Source organism: Copadichromis virginalis, linkage group LG7 (genome assembly GCF_057382275.1).
Source record: "Copadichromis virginalis isolate Kocher_CV1m ecotype Utaka linkage group LG7, C_Virginalis_male_GT1.1, whole genome shotgun sequence".
In the NCBI taxonomy this organism is placed as follows: domain Eukaryota; kingdom Metazoa; phylum Chordata; class Actinopteri; order Cichliformes; family Cichlidae; genus Copadichromis; species Copadichromis virginalis.
The window spans coordinates 28,560,074-28,583,679 of NC_140624.1; the positions used below are offsets into that span (position 1 = coordinate 28,560,074).

Below are 23,606 nucleotides of genomic sequence, written 5' to 3' on the forward strand. Positions count from 1 at the left end.
TCTCACCCTCAATGTCGCAAAGACAAAGGAGTTGATAGTGGACTTCCGGAGGTGCAGAGAAGTACACACCCCCATCACCATCAGCGGCGCTGCTGTGGAGAGAGTGAGTAGCTTCCGGTTCCTTGGTGTACATCTGGCTGAGGATCTTACGTGGTCAGTACACACAAACAAAACAGTGAAGAAGGCGCAGCAGCGCCTCTTCTTTCTCAGGAGACTGAAAAGATTCGGCATGAGCCCCCGCATCCTCAGGACCTTCTATCACTGTGCCATTGAGAGCATCCTCACTGGATGCATCACCACCTGGTATGGCAACAGCACTGCCTACAACTGCAAAGCTCTCCAGCGAGTAGTGCGGTGCTCTGAACAGATAATTGGAGGTGAGCTTCCCTCCCTCCAAGACATCTACAGGAAGCGCTGCCTGAGGAAAGCGGGGAGGATCATCAAGGACTCCAGTCACCCCAGCCATAAACTGTTCAGACTGCTTCCATCAGGAAGGAGGTTCTGCAGCATCCGGTCCCGTACCAGCAGACTGAGAGACAGCTTCTTCCATCAGGCCATCAGACTGCTGAACACGTCATAGACACCTCAGCTTCACTACTGGAACTTCAACATTATGCACTCCATACTGTACAGTAATACCACTGTTTTGCACATGTCTCACTCTGTATATTTTATATATTTTATTTATTGTTTACTCTATTTAATTTGTAAAATATGTGTACACACACACACACACACACACACACACACACACACACACACACACGTAGAAAAATATTTAGTATACACATCCACACAAGAATTTCACTCACATGTGCTGTACCAATGTATCTGCACATGTGATGTGACAATAAAAGTGATTTGATTTGATTTATTGAATTATTTGTTGATTCTTTGATTTTAAACTGCATCAAACACATTGTCACAGTTTGGACATTTAAAACGTCTCGCAGGAGCTGAGAGTCTTCGTCAGCACTGAAAACACAGGGCGTCATAAGAGGAATGAGAAAAATGTCAAATCCAGCCATTAGGAGCAGAGTGTGGGCGGGGCTTTCATCAGGAAACTGAAGGAATGAAGTGGTTTCTGTTCAACCGGTCAAGGCGCACACGTCTGCTGAGTTTACTGACTTCTGTTAAACACAGTTTCCTGTTTGGTTTTTAAAAGTTTACCAGAAATTAAATGCACGACTTCCTGCATGTGATCACACATATTGATCATCTGGCACGCGCGCTCTCGCTCTCACACACAGACACACACACACAAGCCCGTTCAGCTATCTTAGTGAGGACCTTCATTGACATAATGCTTTCCCTGGCCCCTAACCCTAAACATTAAAAATGACCCTAACGCCGTCAAATTTGTGAAGACCGGTTTGTGCACCCTCACAGTGACTGTTGGTTCTCCCAAGTACAATAGAATGCAGATTTCGGTCCTCACAAAGACAGCTAGACAGGAACACACACACACACACACACACAAAAAAACCACATGCACAGCAAAAAATGACATTAAATGAAGTCAAATTCAAATAGAGACCAACTTATAGTTTGCGTTTGTGGGGGGGGGGCACCGAAACCACAGCGAGGAGGTGGTGTCGGGTTTGCAGTGACAGTGGTCGAGTTACGTAGAAAATGAACAGAGGGAGAGAGAGGGCGTGTCGGCCGGTAGAACAGGTTTGGGCGAGGCGGTCAAGCGAGCTTCACGCACATAGTGAGCCAGAATGAGAGAGAGCAGAGTCAGATTTGTTTCCATTTCAGAGAAGAAGAAGAACACGGCGGCGGCGACCGACGAACATACAGGTGAGTCCCTGAAACCCCTTTAAATCCTCTGTAGTACAAATACTACAATACATCTACTTCAGCTAAACACTGGAGTACGTCATGTTATAGACGCAGTAGAAGTAACTCTGTACTTGGTTACTGCAGTACCTCTAGTTTATAAATACTTTGATTCACTCGAGAGGACTTTAAAATGTGACTGAAACCTCAGTATAATGCAGTACTCTGTGCTACACTATAGTACAGTACACTCTGCCGTACACTACAGTGTACTGTAGTACAGTAAATCAAAGTAAAATACACTACAGTACTGTGTTTACCTGCTCTTTACCCCACCATATAAATGGTGGAATCAGACCTCTGAATGTGTCTAAATACTAAGATTTGCAGTACTTCAACTTGTAACCTGTGGTACTTTTTACTTCAGTTAAAGTGTTGAGTACTTCACTGCTGACTTCATGTGATGACTCAGAGTGTGTACACCTCACCGCCACATTCATCCAGGTAACATGCCTCACCTGTTGGTCCAGGAGTGTCATCAAATGGTGCCTTCACTTAAAGCAGGAAATCTGGGCCTCGGTGAATTAATCTAACTTCAGTGTTACTGCACGAGCTAATCAAATCCAATCAATCAACCAAATTAATGGGCAGATGTCTGGGCGTGGGGCTTTTGCAGCATCACTGAGTACTATCACATACTTCAAGGGTCACAAGTAAAAGTATAAAGCAGAGGACAAAGTACTCAGATCCTTAACTTTGTTTTACTCTGTGAATGTACTCAATCAGTGAAAGTACTCAGTTACTTTTATCATTCATTGAGTAATCAACCACTCCTCTTATTGGTCAGATCTGATCAGTCACTCTGATCGGAACATCAGTTCTGCAGTAAGTGTACTTATTGATCACCTGTATTGATCTGTTTCCTTTCACATAGGTCTCTTCCTGCACTGCATTAACTGATTGGCCAGCTGCCTGATTGGACATAATTTTAGCCTCACCGTCTTGTGACGTGTCAGCATGTCCTCAAATATCAACGTCTCTCTGGAGAACCCCTACGGTCAGGTAACTATTCCACGGGCTAAGCTCCACTCTTCCAGTGACTCCACAGTGATAGCCAATCCAATGGTTATTACCAGCAATGAGAACCCGTACCAAGTGTCGAGCTCCGCCCCCCCACCATACACGGTGAAGGAGGATGGAGGGGGGAATGATGAAGGGGGGAGCTGCCGTGCCTGCTGCTACCGTTGCAGGAGAAAGAAGTGACATCATCGCTGCAGAGCGTGATGTCATAACAGTAGAAGGCTTGTGACTGGCTCAGATTTATTTATTTGCTCTTCTAGAGGAAACAAGGATGGAAGGAAATGAGGAAACAATGAAGGAAGGAGGGAAGGAAATTTCATGAACTGGAGGATGTTTTCTCGCTGTGGCCATTTTGTGTCTCAAATACTTCACTTACATGTTTGTGAAGCTCAAACCTCCACCCCTCACCACCATCCCTACCCAGAACTGGGATTTCAGAGGCCATGGGGACTTGTGTGGTTACAAACACTTGAGGGGTCATGGCGTCTTTGTGGTGCCCTGCGGACTTCGGGGATCACAGGGACTTTTGGGACTCAGGGTCTTTATGGGGTCCTGGGTTTTTTTTGCCCTTGATGGTATTTTATTTTTTTACTGGCAGTTTTATATCAATACATATAAAAAAATATTGGGGAGATGATTTTTAGACACAAAATGGCCACCACTGAACCGCAGTTTCACTTCTGTGCCTTTGTCAAGAAACCTATAGTTTTGATGTTTTTCCTGTAAACAACATTAGGTATGATTTTATAGTGTTACTGGATATAATCAATATGTTGGATTATAACTGATTATATCTAATATCAGACAGAGGATTGTTCTCCAATGTTCTACATGGTTATATAGTGATGTTTGAATTTTGTAAACATTCAGAATTCAGCTGAAAAATCTTTAAAATGTTCAATTCAATGATTGAAACTTTATTGATTATTACAAAAGTTCTTGATCATTACGAACTCCAAATGAACTGATCTAAAAATATTTTTTATCAGGTTGTAAAAAAGCAGCTGTAAATTATACTGTTTGTTTTTCTTGATGATGATGAACATTTGTGTTTTTGTTGTTGTTATTTGTTGTTTTATATTTGACACATAATTGGCATTATTCTTGTTTTTTTTCTGTTTTCATCACAGTGACTATGCAAATCAAATGAAGCAATCAGAGCACAGGTCATCATGTGGAATAAAATTTTAAATGTAAAACTTCATCTCTGTGGCTGCTCGCACAACATTAAAGTCTCAGTAACAGCGAGCCAAACATTTCTCTGATTTTTAGAATCAATCATTACAGATTTTATGATAATCATCATTAATTATTGTTAAAATATAAAGTCACCATTTAATTATTTTACTGTTAACAATGAAACAATTATTGATGATGTAGTTGATCATATATTGTGATCGGAGCTGATAGGAGGCAGAACCCTGCCCAATTTGGATCTGCGACCTTTGATTTGATCCACAAGCATAAACTAAGATGTATAACTCTGTACAATGGCTTGTGTCACAAATGTGTGCACCAAAACATAAACACAAATAAAAAAAATTATTTGAAGATGTAAATTATTTTAAAATGTCTGAATCTAAACCTGAGTAAACAGCAATCATTTGACTTACAAACATCTTTTTCACTTTCAGAGCTTCCTGTTGGTACAAATCTCTAAAAATACTTGGCTTTCTTTTCGTTCACTTACATCATCAAGCATGGGTGCATGAATTGGCAGACGTGCACGGATCATGCTGCATGTGTGCAGTGAGTTTTGGGGGGGTTTGTAATGCATTTATTGAATAACAAAAACATGGCACAGTACAGTACATCATTCATAATCAGTGTTACAAGCAGACAAGTGCAGATGAAACAAAGCAGAAAGAAAGATACAACAGTGTATACTGACAATAATCAAATTATATATATTAAAAAATCATAATAATAAAAATAAATTATCAAATAAAATGGGATGAAATGTGCTAGGAATTAACATTTAGTTTATATTTTTCAAAAGTGTCCCTGAAAATTGAACCTTTGGACCCTTTCATGAATTTTAAGGAGAAGATGTATACGAATTCTCTATGAAAGGGAATGAGAGCATGCCTTCAGGTTGGGAAACAGGTCATTCGACTGTGTCCCTTGGAGTGTCCTGTGGGGGATGCTTCAAAAGTATGGGCGAATGCCCTCATGCTATGGGCCATTCGATCCATGTACAACTGTTGCAGGAGTGCAGGAGCTTAGTCCGCATCACAGGCAGTAAGTCGGACTCATTTCCGGTGGGTGTTGGACTCAGAGCTGCCCTTTGTCGCAGATTCTGTTCATAGTTTTATGGACAGAATTTCTAGGCATTGGCAGGTGGATAAAGGCTTCCACTTTGGTGGCCTCAGAGTCTAATTTCTGCTTTTTGCAGATGATGTGGTTTGGACCCTCAGTGTGGTAAGGTGTAGAGCTCAGCCATCCGGAAGGGGCTCAGAGTAGAGCCACGAGTCCTCCGCACTGAAAGGAGCTAGACATTCCTGGACAAAGGCAGACCTAGGACACGCTGGAGATATTATATCTGTCAGCTGGCCTGAGAAAGCCCCAGTGTTCCCCCAGATAAGCTGGAGGATGTGGCTGGGGAGAGGGAGGGCCTCTGCTGCCCCTGCCCTGGGTAAGAGGAAGAAAATCGATAATTGTTGTTACTTTTCAGGTAATGGAAGACATTTGTTACACCTGACTCTGACCTGGACTCAAACAGGACGTTGGGATGAAATATTAGGTTTTATTGCAGGCAAAGAGGATAAACAGGTAGTATTGTAAGGCAGAATTTCCAGAGTGACATTTGCAGAGGAGCAGGCAGGTTATCCACTGAATTCTCTCCACAGTTATTTTCACTGAAGCTTCACCTTCAGATTGTCCTGAGTAAAAACAAAATACAGTTTTTAAATAATGAATTCAGCTATTAAGGGGAAAAAGGAGAAAGAACAGCCTAAAAAGTGATTGCCCCTCTTGATAAATCATAAATTTATGGCAATTAAACATATTTTTTGGAAAACCGAGATAGGTTTCACTTCCACACCCAGGCCTCAATATTTTCAGACCTGCCAGACATAGGTATTGAATAGTTTTCTTGTTTAATTAATACCATAACTCAAAAATGTATTTTTTTCATGGTTCTGAGTCTCTTACCCAGTGTTTCATGTTTTGAATCTTGTTAATTCATTATTGTTTTGATTTGAAGAAGTGGGCTTGTTTCTATTGATTCTAATTTAATTACGATTGATTTCCTTGTGTTTAGAAGTTTTTCAATTTCTTTTTAGTTCCCTACTATATTATTTGAGATTTTTAATTTAGTCATAAAAGACTTTAGGATTATTAGTTTACATCCTGTTCCCTTAGTCTCATCTTTGTGTTTCTTACCTTAGTGTATTCCAAGTTAAGTGTGTCACGTTGCCTACGGCTGTGTCTCAACTCAGGGGCTGCATCCATCGGAGGCCGCATTTGAAGGCCGGTTACGTCACAGCGACACGACGAAGGCTGTCCCAATTCAAAGGCTGCTCCAAATGCAGCTGACAAATGCGTCCTTCATTTCCCCAAATTTGAAGGATGGGTCGGGTGTATCCTTCGTGGCCCAACCTATCCCAGAATTCATAGCACGGCCCAACCAATTCCAGTTTCCAACAATGACGGCAGCTACTTAGTTGTAATATTACTCTTATTAGTCTTGTCAATACTTTATTAATTAAATTATTATTTATAATATTTTTATACAAGCATCAAAATACTTTTCAAACGTGGCAATGGCAGAGGAGCACGGCTTAAGAGTTTGAAATATTTCTCTTTCTGGGTCACAAAAAAAACTTTTAACATATTTTCAGGCGAGAATGTAGCTTCAATATCTAGCTTCAATGTAAACTTCAAATATCTTCTCGGTTTATCAAGACATCACATATTTGCAAAAGTAAATAAGTCCAGTTTCACTTTTCATATCACCAAGCTTTTTGATCAATTGTCTTCTTTCAGCATCATATTTCTGACAATGCATTAAAACATGTTCTATTGTTTCTTCTTCTGTATTGCAGTCACACTTTCCTGTACGGTGTTTCCCTATTAAAAACAACGTGCTATTCACAGAGCTTTATATGTTCACCAAAGACGGTAGAAGTGTTAGAAAAACACACAAAAAAGGACAGTTGGACCAAAGGAGTCAAAGTTCAATGAGGGCCCAGTCTGAGTTTAAGTTTGAATTTAACCCCAAATTTAAGAGTTTAAAACATTCATGAAACTCATTTAAATCTGATGTGAAATAGTTAGGCCTAATTAGAGTGTGTAAGGAGTTTCCTGCCTTGTTTATTTGAAGCAGCATTCAGGTGACACCCAGGTGGATTTAATCTACTCTAAACCTGTAGCCACAATCCCCTGTTAGAATCGCATCTTTTCTATCGATCTGCAAGTGAGGGTCTGAAATGCTGGGCTATGATCCTGAGGTCTCTCAGAGTCACCTCAGGGCTAATGCTAAAACAGGAAGTCCAGTCTGAGCATCAGATATTTATAGAAAAGTCACTTTAGTTTCTCTCTGAGATGAACAAAGAAGAGGAAACAGTGAAAGAAGGAGTCCGGTGATCAGTCAGGTGAGCTCCTCACCTTCACTAGATTTACTCACACACTCACACAGTTCCAGTTTCTCTCTGAACCTCTGAATGAGCTGCTGAGTTGAGACAGTGGTATTGTTTCCTGTAACATCAGAATGTGACCGATGAGATGTCAAACCCAGAGAGACCTGCAGGGGGCACTCCAAACCTGCTCACAGGAAACAGGTTGCTCTGAAAAGAACTCTGGTCGTATGTTTTTTTTCTGTCTGGCTGAAGTTACAAGTATCTCTCTGTGTGTGTGCAGCGTTTTTCTCACTCAGAGAAAAATTCATGTGGCCCTAAAGGTGTGCAGACAGGGGATCAGAACAAAAAACTGCAGGTGAAACATAAACACTCCTCTGTACACCAGCTGCCTCCTCCTCCTCAGGCTCATCCTTCTTATGTGGCTCCTCCTCTCATCTCCAACTCTTTCTCTCTTGCTCACTCTCTCTGTTGCTAGGCGACCTTAGTTTATACTGAGCTGTAACCTGATAGGTTGACACAGAAACCAGAAAATAGTTGTACTTTCTATTGTATTTATATTGTACTATTGCTTGTTTGATATGCTTTTATATTTCCTCTATGTTGCTATATTGTTTGTTTGACATGTCTTCATGTGAAGCACTTTGTAACAGCGTTTTTGTCTTAAAAAGTGCTATATAAATAAATTTTACTTACTTTACTTACTATTGGCTGATCAGGTTACAGGTGAAATTGTTGGGTTTTTTCATGTAAGAAGTTTCAGTTTGTCTCTTTCCTGAAACTAGTTTTTATTTTCACTGTCAGTACTTACTGATGAGTTTTTAGATTTGACCTGTTATATTTTCTATGTGTTTATTTTCACTGTGTAACTAATGAATACTGATTTAAACAGCTGTGCAGTCTTCATGTTTTATGCTTTTAAGATTGGTGTGTTATTTGACTCTGAGAGAGCTGCGAGTCGACACCAAACAGGATGAATTATTGATAAAGACGAGTCTCTCTCTGAGGAAGGAGTAAAATTGACACAAAGACCAAATAAAGGAGCAGAGAGAACAACAAGAGAAAGCTTAAGAAACAGGAATAAAAAAAGTAAAACAACACGAGGAAGATACAAACCAATAAGAGACAACAGAAGAACTGAAGAACAACACCAGAGAGAAAATAAGAGGATTAAAGAGATAAAGACAAAAAAATAAAAGAGGAAAAGGAGAAGATGTGAAGGACAAAATCTGGAAAAGGTAAAACCAGGTGGGTTTCTGTTCCAATCAATCAGAACGTAGGAGGTGAAATGCAAATAAACCCAAAAATAGGGTTTTGATTTTTGAGCCCTTATAGTAAGTACAGAGGATATGCAAATGTATTTTTCAGGTCTGCTCAGTTTTAGTTTTATAGCAACATTCACAGTCTAAGACTGAACCTGGTTTCTGTGAGTGGATGAAAGCATCCGTGTGATAGATCTGTAGAGGAGCAGCCAGCGTTGGTACCCTGATGTCTAGAATTAAAACTGTGATGATGATGCAGAGAGCGTGTGGTGTACTCAGGTGTGGTTTGCAACTTTGACCTTTTGCTGGAGGTATGAGTTATACACTCAGTCTTGATAATCATGATGTGATGAAATAAAGTTATCACACGTGGTCATTGTGAGCGCTTGAAGTTTAACTTTCACACAGTCTGTCAGGGTCTGGTCTGTGACCCAGTGCTCTCATTTGGTTTTGATCTCTTTTGCTATATTTTGAAGATAATGTTCGAGGTTAATTATTTAGTTGCCTCAAGTTTAATCTAGCTATGTTACACTTACGTCTTCTGGTTAGTCTAATGTATTTCTTGTCTGTGATTTCAGGTTGTCAAGATTGTATTGCCACGTCTGCGTCTCATGTTTCCTGTTTTACTTTGAAGAGGTCTTGTGTTTCTATGTTCGTTGTGTTTAGTTTTACTCTTCCTCTGTGACATCGTTATGTTCATTTGTGTCAGCTGTTTTCCCATGTGTTTCCACTTCCCATGATCAGCTCCTGTGTGCTTTTAGTCTCTGTGTGTTCATTCATTTTTTGTTTGAGCATCTGTTATTCTACCTAGTCTCCATGATTATGCATTCATGCCAGGTCTGTATGTCTATGTCCGTGTTCCAGGGTTTTGTTATGTTTCGCTCAGCCAGTTTAGATTATGATTTAGAAAGGGGGAAAACTAAATCCAGCCTTTAATAAACGGCTCGTTTTTCAGTTAATAATACGTTTTGTTATTTTGTGTGTCCGCACTTGGGTCCACCTTCTTCACTCCTTACAGTCTGCCTCAGCCAGACTGTGACACAGTCAGTGCAGATGGGAATATAATTTAAAGAGTTTAACTTGAGCAGTCTAAAGCAAGCTGATTTGGGGTGATATGGTACTATAAGGTCATTAAGATAAGATGGGGTCTGATTATTTAAGACCCTCTATTTGAAGAGCAGAATTTTAAATTTGATTCTAAATTTAACAGATGAAGGGAAGCCAGTATGGGAGTAATATACACTCTCTCTAGTCCCTCTCAGTACTCTTGCTGCAGCATTTTGGATTAACTGAAGGCTTTTCAGGGAGTTGTTAGGAAATCCTGATAATAAAGAATTACAGTAGTCCAGCCTAGAAGTTATAAATGCATGAACTAGTTTCTCGGAGTCACTCAGAGCCAGGATGTTTCTAATTTTAGAGATATTATGCAAAAATATGTCAATATATGCCAGAGTAAGAATCTGGTTAGATGCCATATTTCTAAGATTTTCAGGGCTGAGAATCATGACCTCAGTTTTATCTGAATTTAGAAGCAGAAAGTTAGAGGTCACCCAGGCTCCTTTTTGTCTTTAAAACATTCCTGCAGTCTAATTGGTGTGTGTTATCTGGCTTCATGAATAGATAAAGTTGAATGTCATCTGCAAAGCAGTGTACCGTATTTTCCGTACTTTAAGGTGCACTTAAAATCCTTTAGTTTTCTCTAAAATTGACAGTGCGCCTTATGTATGAATTCTGGTTGTGCTTACTGACCTCGAACCGACTTTATGTGAAACACGGCGCTCAAATCTGTCAAACGACGGTCCCAAAGTCAAACGAACACTGCGGCATCACTGAGAGTTAAAAACTGTCTAAATTCTTTCATCTTTAATAAAATTATCGGTGTTGCTGCTTTACCAGGTGTAACAATTAAGTTTAACATCCAGGCATCCATGAAAACAGAATTTATTAAATTTAACTGAGTTACATGTTAGTGTAACCCCTGGTCAGCTTCTCTTTCCAGCGCTGTGTGAATAAAACTCTCTGGACTCGAAGTGGGTAGAGCTCAGGCGTGATTTATTCCCCTGCAATAACATGGGACATGAATAACCATGGGTTTCAGCAACAGGATTCCGCCCAAACACAGCGAAAGCTTCATTGCTACTAACTATAGGCTTATGATCGTATAGTGGAACTCTTAGTTTTCCCAAATAAATAAAAACAAATATTGATTGAAAAATAAAATGGCAACAATACTTATCACGGAAAATAAAATAGAAACATTACTGCGTTGTGGTTTAGATAACAAAAGAAAAATTAATTCACTTAAATGCACATTCATGTAAATATAAATAAACCAAAGCCAAAATTCCCTTTTACGTACAATAGTAAATGGAACAATGCTGCCATCTACTGGGCAAACTTAATAAGCAATATGTCTTAAACAGAATTAGCCTGCAGCTCAACCATATACATGTTTCAAAGTACACATACCTGCAATAACATGGGACATGAATAACCATGGGTTTCAGCAACAGGATTCCGCCCAAACTATTGAGAGAAGTTTCAAAATTATTAGACACGACAGCCTCCTCTAGCTGTTAGCCGCTAGCTCCACGTGTCCATTTTTCTTACCGTCTAATCTATTAACTGCAAAACACGGTCATAAACCTGAAATCTACTCAAATACTACCGTATGGGCAGTTCATGCAGTTAGTGCACTGTCATATTAGCTTCAATGAGGATTTTCAAATATGTTTTAAACTCATGCTCTGTGAGAGCGGACGGAGAGGAACTTACCACAGCGAAAGCTTCATTGCTACTAACGATAGGCTTAGGGGGTAGCCCGTTTACCAGTAGCAGACTTCCGCTGCGGATTTTCAAAATAAAAGTTCCAAAATAAACCCATGGTTGCGATCCCAAGTTTAACAGGAATTTAACAACAACAAAACCATATCCATTCTTTTACATCGTTACATACACCCCCCTTAAATTCTGTTAAACTCCAAACCAGTTCAAGGGAGTATCAAGGGCCAGAAACAAAAGAACTATGAACAGCAGGTGCTTCGGGGTAAAATCGATACACTAATATTAATCATTGTCGATACAGAATCCTTTTATATAAAAGTGTCGAGACATTGGGTGGTACCAAGCCCAATACCTTCAACAGACTAGAGAAGATGCCATCTACACCTCCTTAACATCACATATAAGAGCACCCGAAATAATACTCCAAATCACATCCTGGACCACACAAAAAAATAAGTCGAAAGATACATGAAACCAAGTCAATTCCCTCAGAGCTAAAACATACTAGTCAGAAATGCAAAAACTGACCCTGAAACAGAAGAAGTTTCCTCAACTTTCTGCGCTGCCATCTCACAAATCAGTCTCTTGGGAGGCCTAACACTTCTCCCATACCTAGTGATAGCTAGCCCATCCATGCCCGCCTGAATAGTCTGAGGCTGTGTGCAAATAGCAAGATCTAAGTCAACATCAGCCATGGGAACCACAGGAGCCACGGCAACAGGTTCAGAGCCTTGACGGAGAGCAGCATCACTGATCACGGGAGCAGGCAAGGGGAATTCACTAATGGAGTTTTCAAACACTTCAGCATTAACTTCAGGGGGTGGGTCCTCCGCTGCGATAGAGCCACTGCTGGGGTCCACAACGCAGAGAGAATGGTGTCCCACGTCGAGGGAACCTTCAACTTCCACCGGCTCATTAGCGAGACCCTGTATCTCTGGCGTTTTCAGCAGCCAGTCCAGTGTCCTGTCATGATGATCCATCTGTGTTGACCTCACAGACCCTTGGTCATCTCCACTGTTCGGGTTCCCTCCGTCCAAGTCAGCACGGGAGGCCAGACTCCCTTCCACACCTAAGCCCAGGAAGTTAACAGGGAGAAGGAGGTTCCTGTGTACAACTCTTTCCTTGCCTGTGTGGCTCTCTCTTATCCTGTACACATTGATCCCAGACCTAACTGACACAACATCATAAGGCGTGGGATCCCACTTGTCGGCTAACTTTCTTTTTCCCCTTTCACCACGATTGGCCAACAACACTCTATCACCTACAGCCAGAGGTGAGCCTTTGACTTTGCGGTTGTAGAGTCTGGCATGGCGCGCTTGCTCGTGAAAAGCGTGGTTCTGGGCAATCTGTGAGGCATCAAACAGGTCTTTCCGCAACCGTGAGACAAACTCATGGTGGCTGATCACATCATCATTTTGCAGCACATGTTGGAACATCATGTCAACAGGGAGGCGTGGGACTCGCCCAAACATGACATAAAAGGGGGCCAAACCAGTCGTCTCATGCACTGTGCAATTGTAGCAGAACGTGAGAGTGCGTAACATCTGAGGCCACCTAGCCTTGGCTGTAGAAGGGAGAGTCCTCAGCATATTCCCAAGTGTCCTGTTGAACCGTTCAGTGACCCCATTGCCCATAGGATGATATGGCGTAGTATGCGATTTCTGCACACCTGCCATCTCTAAGAGGTCCTTCAACAGTCTGCTCTCAAAGTTTGATCCCTGATCCGAATGAATCCTCTTGGGAAAGCCATAAACACAAAAGAAATCATCCCACAACCTGCGTGCGACATGTTTTGCAGACTGGTTTCGGCAGGGGAAGGCATGTGCCATCTTGGAGAAATGATCGGTTACGACCAGGACATCCACTTTCTTATTATCGCTGAGCTCAGCAGTCCAAAAGTCTATGCACACTAGCTCCATCGGCTCTGACGTCTGGATGTTCTCTAGTGGTGCACAGGCATGAGGTTCAGGTGTTTTTCCAACCACACATCTCTCACACTGTCGAACATGGTTGGTTATGTCTCTCTCCATCCCGACCCAGAAAAACCTCTCACGGGCGAGGGAAAGTGTTCGTGCCTGGCCCTGATGGCCTGCATTATCATGAAGGCTGAGGAGGACTTGAACCTTCAGGCTATCAGGAACAACAAACTGAAAAATCTTTCTACTCAAGCGGTGATGCCTTATCACCCTGTACAGGATGCCGTTCTGTACTTTAAGCTTCTTCCACTGCCTGAGAAGTCCACCAACACCACCTGGTTCTGAAGCTGCTTCTCGCCTCGTAGCCTTCCTTTTTCTTCGCACATAGAAAAGGACTCTGTTTATTGCCTGATCTTGTTGCTGAAGGCTCGAGAGCTGGCTTTGGGGAAGAGGAACGACCGGGTCCACCTCAGGGAGCTGTGATAAAGGTGGGTTGACATTGGTCAAACCATGGTCACACTGCGCACTCAGCACAGCTGACACCTCATCAGCATCGATCGAACCCCTCTCGCTCTGAAGGTCGCACTCAGAAACAGAGTCTGGTGAGTCTGGCTCTGTGTCTTGAACAATGTGGCAGTTGTTAGTCAGCCGAAAAGCATCCTGCACAGTACCTCTCACAACCCCGTTGACCTCATCTAGCAGGGCAACATAAGGTTCTTTCAGCAAACGATGACCAATACATGACTCGACAAATGGTTCACGGCTCAAAGCATCAGCAACTGTATTTCTAACCCCTGGCACATACTTTAGATCAAAATCATATGCCGCGAGCTTCGCCACCCATCTCTGCTCACAAGCATCTAAACGTGGCTTTGTCAAGATGTAGGACAAGGGGTTATTGTCTGTCCAAGCAGTGAAGTGCCTTCCTTTCAGCCAGTGGCTGAACTTGTCACACACGGCCCATTTAAGCGCCAAGAACTCTAGTCTGTGCGCTGGGTAGTTCATCTGAGACCGTGACAATGTCTTGCTGGCAAAGGCAACAGGTCGAGCCACTGTCTCGCCAGGAGAAACCTGTGAGAGTACTGCCCCGATGCCATCAAAGGAGGCATCAACCGCCAGGATGAAAGGCTCACTAAAGTTGGGATGAGCCAGGGTGACAACATTAACTAGTTCCATCTTGAGCGTTTGAAATGATGTGCGACATGCTGATGTCCAGTCACTTGGTGTCAGAGATGGTTTGGCAGAGGGTTGCTTCCTGAGCTTCTTTCCTTTCCTCCCATGGGGAATTGCCTGTCGTCCCGAAAGTAACCTAAACAAGGGCTTGGCCTTCGCAGAACAATCAGGGATGAAATGTTGGTAATAGAGGATCATTCCTAAGAAGGACCGGATCTTCTTCTGGGAGGGAGTCACACCATCGCTCTCCATAAGCTGTTCTTCCCTGATGTTGGTAATGGTGTTAACCTTGTCCGGATCAGTTCTCACACCATCCGCACAAATGACATGTCCAAGAAATCTAACTGACCTCTTAAGAAGATGGCATTTCTTAGGGGCCAGCTTAAGGTTGTGACTCCTCAACCGAGAGAAGACCATCTCAAGACGCTGAAGGGCAGTTGCCTCGTCAGGCGCAAACACCATCAAGTCGTCCAAGTAACAAAGCAAGCTGCTGAAATTCTCGTCACCAAAGATCGACATCATCATTCTCATGAATGTCGCCGGACTGTTCGACAGGCCCTGAGGCATCCGGTTGTACTCATGGAGACCAAAGGGCGAGGAGAATGCTGTGTATTTCTTGTGAGGCTCGTAGAGAGGCACATTGTAAAATCCAGAGGTCAAATCCATTGTTGAAAAGAGAACATTTCCACTGAGAGCAGCCAGGGCGTCGGCTTGGTGTGGCAGCGGGTGCGCGTCTTTAACAGTCTTTGCATTGAGCCATCTGAAATCAGTGCAAATGCGCAGGCTGCCATCCTTCTTCCACACCAAGACCAGCGGCGATGCATACTCACTGTTCGACTTCCGGATTATGTCCCTTTCTTCCATCTCATTCAGAGCAGTTCTTAGCTTCTCATACTGACTCGGTGGTACTCTGCGATAAGGCAAACGAAAAGGCTTCTCATCCACAAGGTGTATTTTGTGGACAAAATCGGTAGCTTCTCCACAGTCCATTTTATCCTTAGAAAAGATAGACTCATACTTTTCCACAAGCTGCAGAAGCTGATCTTTCCATCTGTCAGACACCTCACAACTGTCTAAGTCCAAGTCTTGTAGTCCTAGTCTGTGCAAGAGTTCCTTCCTTTGTTCAACAGACCTTATGGGAACAGAACCCTGTTCAAAAGAGTGGCTGTTAGACATGATCTTTTCAGGGGGAGACAGCTCTTCAACTGCGACACAGAGGTAGACATCAGCGATTTTACAGTTCTTCCTCAGAATCACACGCTTGTTGCTTGGGTTAATCACCTTGAGAGGAACCCATTTGTCACCCCACAATGATGAGACGGAGCGGCCAACCAGGATGTCTCTGGGTCTACACCGTGACTGTGTAGGCTCAACAGTAACAGTGCAGCCTGCTGATAGAGGTGAAGAGGGAGGTAATTTACCCCACACAAGGTGTTCCTGAAGGGGTTCCAGCGTAACACGCTGTCTCAACTTCACTGTGCCAATCTTATCAGGCACCGCCCCTCCTCGCCAACGCTCAACATTGGAAAGCATGGATAAAAACTGTCTACAGTCATCATTGGTGACATCACCTGAAATAGATACAAGCCTCCAATACTCATCCGTATTCTTCATTACATGAATCAACGACTTAATAGCGTTACTGCCAATAATCATGTCGTCACTTTGGCCTGGAATAACCAGCGTGGGGATGAGCAGCTTGAAACCATAAAGAGTCACTTCCAAATCACAAACTGCTTTAGGTTGGAACTGGTGGCCCCCAGCACCAACAACAACAATGTCATTAGCTGGTTCGAGCTTCAGATCAGGGCAGGACTGTAAAAGCCGCGTAGCAGTAGCCTCACTAATAGAGCACGACATAGAGCCACTGTCGATCATGGCTCTCAGTGAAACTCCGCCCACAGTCCCCACAGTCGTATAAAACAAACTGTCAGATTTCTTAATTCTTTGCGTCATTTGGAAGACAACTGTCGTACCAGGTGGCGAAGTGGAGCACAGAGATTCATACATGGATCCCAGGTCATCGCTGTCGCAAGTGGGAGAGTCACTCAGATGATCCACACTTTCCTCCCTCAAATGTGGATCAACTAGTTTTCCGACCGTCGAGGGGCAGAAGACGACAAGGATCCAGGACAGGCACGCCTGGTGTGGTCAGGTGAGTGGCACAGAAAACAGAGTTTGTGATCTCGGCAGTGCATGAAAGCTGTGTGCGACATATCATGACAGACGGAGCAGGGCTTATCATGTAGGCCCTCAATCCTGGAACGTCTGGAGTTAGGCCGTGTGGTCAAACCAGGCTGAAAGGATCTTTGCAGAAGAACCTTCTCAAGCATGCCTATGAGCCGCTCCAAAGCAGCTGAATCTGTCGACTGTGGCTGAATGTGCTTCTCTGTTGGCTGGACAGGCAACGCTGTTGATATCTGCTGCGTATTCACTGCAACTCTCTCGGCCGTCGTGCTGCTTGAGTTCAACGTTCCTCCAGAGTGGGACTCACACAGGATTTCCTGGACCTCATTGGCTGTCCATTTATCAATTGTCTTTGATCTAAAGATCATGGCAAGCTCAGGGGAGGGACAGTTTTTGATGAACATTCGGGTGACCTCAGTGCTGGGGCTACCCAATGCCTGTCCTCGTTCCTTCAGGCGCTCAACAGCAAGATCAACAGCACGGTGCAGCCTAAGCCAGTAATCGAATGCACTTTCGCCTTTCTCTGGGAGAGTGGTGTAGAAGTCTGCCAGTGGAAGAGGTGAGCACTGAGCAGAGTCAAAGTGTCTCCTCAGGATTCCAAAAATAGCCTCAGGATCACGTGTGACATCTACGACACTGTTTCTAATGCCAACCTGGACCACATCCTTAGCCTTGCCTCTCAAATGAACAAGAATCTCCTCAGCCTGTTCTTCGGGTCTCAGACTCCCCAGCTTTATAAAGGCTCTCATCAGATCCTCCCACTCTCTCACAGAAATGAGATCAGAACCATCCCCTCTGAAGCATGGTGGGTCCTTAAGCTTCCTGTGGGACACAAATTGCACCGGCGCAGCATCAACAGCAGATGTAGATGACACAGCATGGAAAGGTGTGGCCGTAGGTGCAGGTAAGGGGGTACTAGCAGACGGGCTGAGCTGGGTTAAGATACTCTGCGCTACTCTCTGACCAACCAGTTGGATCACATCCCCCATCTGACTCACAATCTCCGTGGCAATAGTATCTGGGTTAGGAGAAGGTGAACTGTTGTTCTGAGACGTGTGTGACACATGGCTAGGGGGAGGGACAACAACCCCTTCACTGGACTGGGGCCCTGGGATCCCCTGACTATCCCCCCTAACAAAACCACGCCCACTAACAGGAGTGTCATAACGCAAACGCAAAGGGGAACATAACAACCCCCTACCCCTACCAACAACATTAGGAGTACTCGATCCCTCCTCTGTGATGTCCATCACAACAACTAGAATAAAACAAAAATGCTATATATGCTCCTTTTTAAAAAAAATGTGTCAGAAAGAACAACAATGAATCACAAACGTGCAGCGCTGAAACTGGCCCACGTTGCTGAGAGGAGTCCACCGTCCAAACACTCGATTGACGGCTCACGGCACCAATGTAACCCCTGGTCAGCTTCTCTTTCCAGCGCTGTGTGAATAAAACTCTCTGGACTCGAAGTGGGTAGAGCTCAGGCGTGATTTATTCCCCTGCAATAACATGGGACATGAATAACCATGGGTTTCAGCAACAGGATTCCGCCCAAACACAGCGAAAGCTTCATTGCTACTAACTATAGGCTTATGATCGTATAGTGGAACTCTTAGTTTTCCCAAATAAATAAAAACAAATATTGATTGAAAAATAAAATGGCAACAATACTTATCACGGAAAATAAAATAGAAACATTACTGCGTTGTGGTTTAGATAACAAAAGAAAAATTAATTCACTTAAATGCACATTCATGTAAATATAAATAAACCAAAGCCAAAATTCCCTTTTACGTACAATAGTAAATGGAACAATGCTGCCATCTACTGGGCAAACTTAATAAGCAATATGTCTTAAATAGAATTAGCCTGCAGCTCAACCATATACATGTTTCAAAGTACACATACCTGCAATAACATGGGACATGAATAACCATGGGTTTCAGCAACAGGATTCCGCCCAAACTATTGAGAGAAGTTTCAAAATTATTAGACACGACAGCCTCCTCTAGCTGTTAGCCGCTAGCTCCACGTGTCCATTTTTCTTACCGTCTAATCTATTAACTGCAAAACACGGTCATAAACCTGAAATCTACTCAAATACTACCGTATGGGCAGTTCATGCAGTTAGTGCACTGTCATATTAGCTTCAATGAGGATTTTCAAATATGTTTTAAACTCATGCTCTGTGAGAGCGGACGGAGAGGAACTTACCACAGCGAAAGCTTCATTGCTACTAACGATAGGCTTAGGGGGTAGCCCGTTTACCAGTAGCAGACTTCCGCTGCGGATTTTCAAAATAAAAGTTCCAAAATAAACCCATGGTTGCGATCCCAAGTTTAACAGGAATTTAACAACAACAAAACCATATCCATTCTTTTACATCGTTACATTAGCAGGAAGTTGGCTCGCTATTTTCCACCTAAACATGATATAGCATGTTCTGAGTAAGATTTCTGAAAAATTTAAACGTACAGCTCTGCTATCACTCTCGACTCGACATAAATGAAGACAGAAAACTAAACAGCAGTGACTTTTTTTTAGGGTTACTGAAGTTGGGCTAGCTGGTATATAATGATGTGCTACTGATCGCTAGCGACACAGCTATGTTAGCATAACAAACACAGTGAAGCTAACTTTTTCCACTCGATAAAATTTAACATGAAGGTTCCCGATGGTTAGAAACAAATGCAATCGCATGGCAGGATGCTGTAAAAAGACCAAACGTCAGTCAGGAGAACAACTGAGATAATCCATCCACAATACGAGGTTAGTCATTAATATACTGAGACAACATGAGACTAGAGCAGCTTCGAGAGAACTCAACATTAATGAATCAATGGTAAGGAAGTGGAGGAAGCAAGAAGAACGAGTTGAGTAAAGTTTGACTTATCTGACTGTTTTGTTTCGCTTAATGCGCCTTATAATCCTGTGCGCCTTATGGTTTGAAAAATACGGTAAATGTATGCTATGCCTTCTGTTAACACTATCTAAGGGAATCATGTATAATGTAAACAGAACTGGTCCTACCACTGAACCCTGTGGAACTCTATAATTAACCTCAGCGTGAGAAGGCTCTCCATTTACATAAACAAATTGGACTCTGTTAGATATGATACAGTACCTGTAAAACCTACAACATGCTCTAATCGTTCTAATAGAATATTATATAGGAAGTAATTAATGAAAGTAACTGAGAAAGACCGATTAGAGAAAAATAATAAATTATCAGTGCTACTGAAAGTAGCTGTACATAACATCGTTAGATAATTATGAGTAATTTTTTCTCTAATAGTTAAAAAGTGTTTGTAAAGAAGTTCATGAAGTCATTACTAGGGATGGGTATCGTTTAGGTTTTATCCGATACCGGTGCCAAATCGGTACTTTTGAAACGGTGCCGGTGCTCAAACGGTGCTCAAACCGGTGCTTAAAGAATAGAGAACACAAAATTGGTCCAAAAACCTCTCATGCTCAGCTGTTTTTTGTAAAAAGATAACAATGTTAGCCTTTTCTGCAGCTATGGGGCATATATGGTATGATTCTTGGCTGGAAGCAGTGCTTAAACAATGGAAAAAAACACAAACTTTGTCCAAAAACCTCTCATGTTTAACTGTTTTCCACTTTTTCTTTGGTCATTTTAGCCTTTTTGGCCAGGGTGAAGGGAGTATCTGCCATCAAACAAGAAGACAGCCGCATGTAGCTATGATGATGTTTGCTAGTTCACCTTACATGCATTAATGTAATAACGTGGTTAGCCTACTCAACGTAAATTTAGCTACTCACGCAGAGAAGAACGGCTGCTGCTGCCATCATCATCCGTCATCATTTCTGCTACACTGGCAGGGCTAGGGGCCAGGACTCTACTCTTCGTGTTTTTGGGGGATGTTGCATAACAGGCAACCCACCCGCAGTAGATGCGCTCGGTGTGAGGTCTCGCAGCAAGCTATCAAATACGGCGCATTTCTGGGCTTTTAAAAAAAACGCTATGCGTCGCCAGGTGTTTCATCGGATTTGAGGTGTTACCTCCTTTGACAGTATCACAGTATCAGCTTAAAGCACTTGTTGCAGGCTGCTGAGTTTGCTCTAAAAGAACGTACGTACCTGGGCCCGCCTACTATTCTCGGAAACGTAAAATGATTGGCTAGACGTGTATCACAGCTCAGGAAAAAAAAAGCACCGAAATAAAGCACCGAAATGTGCGCTGCTTTTCGGTCTGGTTACTACCGTTTATGTCAGAACCGGTGCGACACCGGTACCCATCCCTAGTCATTACTAGTTGCAGCTGTACGACTGCTAACAGGCATGCATGAAACTCCTGTCGTGGCCTGACTGCACTGGCTGCCTGTGTGTTTTAGAGTTCATTTTAAAATTCTTGTTTTTAAATGGTCTCACAATCTTGCCTCTCTGAGCTTCTTCAGCCCCACACACCCGGTCTCTCAGTAAAGCTAACCAGCTGCTCCTGGAAGTACTGAGATCCGGTAGGAAGCTCGGAGGGGACATGGCCTTTTCTATCGTTGCTACTAAATTATGGAATAACTCACCCTTGCATGTTAGAGAAGACCTTTCTCTGTCCACTAAAATTCCATTTTAAAGAAAATGATGACAATGATAGTGGTAAGATGGTCTAGCTTTACGGAGGGCTTTTTTGTAAAGCAGAAAACTATTTTTCCAGACTAAATATGATCTTCTAAATGACCACACCATTTCCTTTCCAGCATACGAGTTATCTGCCTTAAGGTGCACATTTGAGAGTTATACCAGGGAGTCTAGTACTTCTGATTTGAGGCTTTCTTTTTCACAGGAGCTACAATATCCAGAGTCATACATGGTGGAAAAAGTACCTCTGTTGGAGTAGCTTTCAGGTAGCTGATCTGGTCTGTGTTGGCACAAGGTGTTAAAGAAGATAAGAATGGGTGAATTATATCCTTAAACCTAATCACAGCACTTTCAGAAAGTGCTACTGTGATGACATCTAGTCCTCTATTCCTCACTGCTGTGTATTGTAAACGTTCTTGGGAAATGATCAGCCAAAAAATGCTTTTCAGGAAATGCCATTAAAAGTTCAGTTTCTATGCCATCTGTCAGAACAAGATCAAGAGTGTGATTAACCCTAACCCACAATGGACTGGTCTGGACCGGCTTTAGCTGGGAGATATTAAGGACACTGAATCTTCATATTTCTCAGCAAATTCAATTGAGCAGTGACAGGGTTGACCATTGAGTCCATTTCAAATGGGTCAATGAAACTCGGAGCCAACTTTTTTGACTCAGTACGAAGAGGAGTGTTCTTTGCCAACAATCAAACCTTTAGGTCAGTATGGTAGGCTGAAGCAGGTGTCCAGTGACAAAGTCACTGGAGTTCATGCTCAAGTTTTTTTTTCCTCTTGTTTGATTTTGCCATTTGCTTTTGTATTTTTCCACCAGCCTGAATAAACGGCTTGCTTTTTGTTAAAGTTCAGTTCTTTCCCTTCTGAGTCTGCTTTTAGGTCCACTCCACAACACACCGGCCATTTGGCCATAACAGGGGATGCTGGACAGATGGTACAGAAAGTTCAACTTCGATGGCTGGCAGGGCTGGACTGGCTATTGAGCATACTGGGCATTTGCCCGGTGGGTCACTTGTGATTTTTCGTTTTTATGGGCCGATAGGGTTCCTTTTTTTTTTTTTTTTTTTTCTTTTTTTTTTTTTTTTAAACGGTATAAATGAATGGTGGTGGCTTGGCCAGTTGGTCATGATTGACTCTGGGCTGGACCAATTACAGCCGACGAGGTCATACTTTAAAGTTGAGGTGAAAATGAACGCGATTTGTCCCGTAGTACTTCAGCTAGAAAGTTGCTAATTCAATCACGAAGCTGATCAATGATCAACTTTTCTCTCTGCGCCAGAAAGAGGAAACCAGCGGAGGTCACACTAAACCGCAGCACGTTTAAGCTTGATCAGCTGTTGTTAGAATTTATTTAATATTACTTTCTAGTATCAGCTGATGTTTGCTGGAGCCACAGCTGTAAAAGCTGCTGGTCATGATATCGGGTTGGATATGTGGTGAGAGGGAAACATGAAGATGAAACCAGGAGATGTCCTTACTGAATTTTTTTTTCTTTTTTGGGGGGGGGACCCTATGCGACCCATATCAGATCATGGTCTGACAGTGTGAACGGCACAAATCTGATATTTTCAAATCCGATCTGGGTCACTTTCGTATGTGGTACTGAATCCGATACATATCCGATGTTTTAGAAAGAGACTGCTGTTTGAACGGTCATGTTGCATTAAATCCGTCTTTTACGTCACTGACACAAGACAGACACCAATTATCCGCTCCGGAGACATTGTGAACGCTTCCTGGCCATCCAGTGTAGATGTCAGTGAAACTGTTGGGAAGACAACGTGAACATTTTATTTGTACTGTATAATCTGCAGATTCTGACAAATCTGCAACTATTCTTTGAAGCACCGCTCCTCTAAAACAGCAATAAGGATAATATTACGTTATCTACATTATTATGTAAATGACAAAAAACCTTAACGCAAAAATTGGGAAACGCAAAGTCCGAAGTCTTTATATTAAGGGCCATCAGTCAAACAATATTGTTTGCTCTGGGTCTAAACAGAGCGCATTGTGTGTGACGTCTTCTTTTGCGCATGCGGGCCGCTTTGAGCGTTCACACTAGAGCGCGTTTGCTGTCGCATTTTATTTGTAGTGTGAACAAGCAGACAAAAACATCGGATTTGATCAAAAAACCTGAATTGAGCATTAAGACCTGCAGTGTGAACGTAGCCAAAGAAATATTTTTCTTTCTTATTTAAAATGTCTAGCTTTTAATAAAAGCTAGACATTTGTGTT

The 23,606-nt window shown here is 42.6% G+C and overlaps 2 long non-coding RNA genes across 2 annotated transcripts; one reads left to right on the forward strand and one right to left on the reverse strand.

Annotated features, from left to right (window-relative positions):
- Nucleotides 1-1,693: 1,693 nt before the first annotated feature.
- On the forward strand, nt 1,694-4,418 carry LOC146705234 (uncharacterized). Its single transcript, XR_014921313.1, has 2 exons — nt 1,694-1,800; nt 2,714-4,418. It is a non-coding gene; the product is annotated as an uncharacterized LOC146705234 (long non-coding RNA).
- Nucleotides 4,419-10,733: 6,315 nt separating this feature from the next.
- LOC146705235 (uncharacterized) lies at nt 10,734-19,148 on the reverse strand. Its single transcript, XR_014921314.1, has 2 exons — nt 18,094-19,148; nt 10,734-11,224 (listed from the first exon to the last, which is right to left on the reverse strand). It is a non-coding gene; the product is annotated as an uncharacterized LOC146705235 (long non-coding RNA).
- Nucleotides 19,149-23,606: the final 4,458 nt, after the last annotated feature.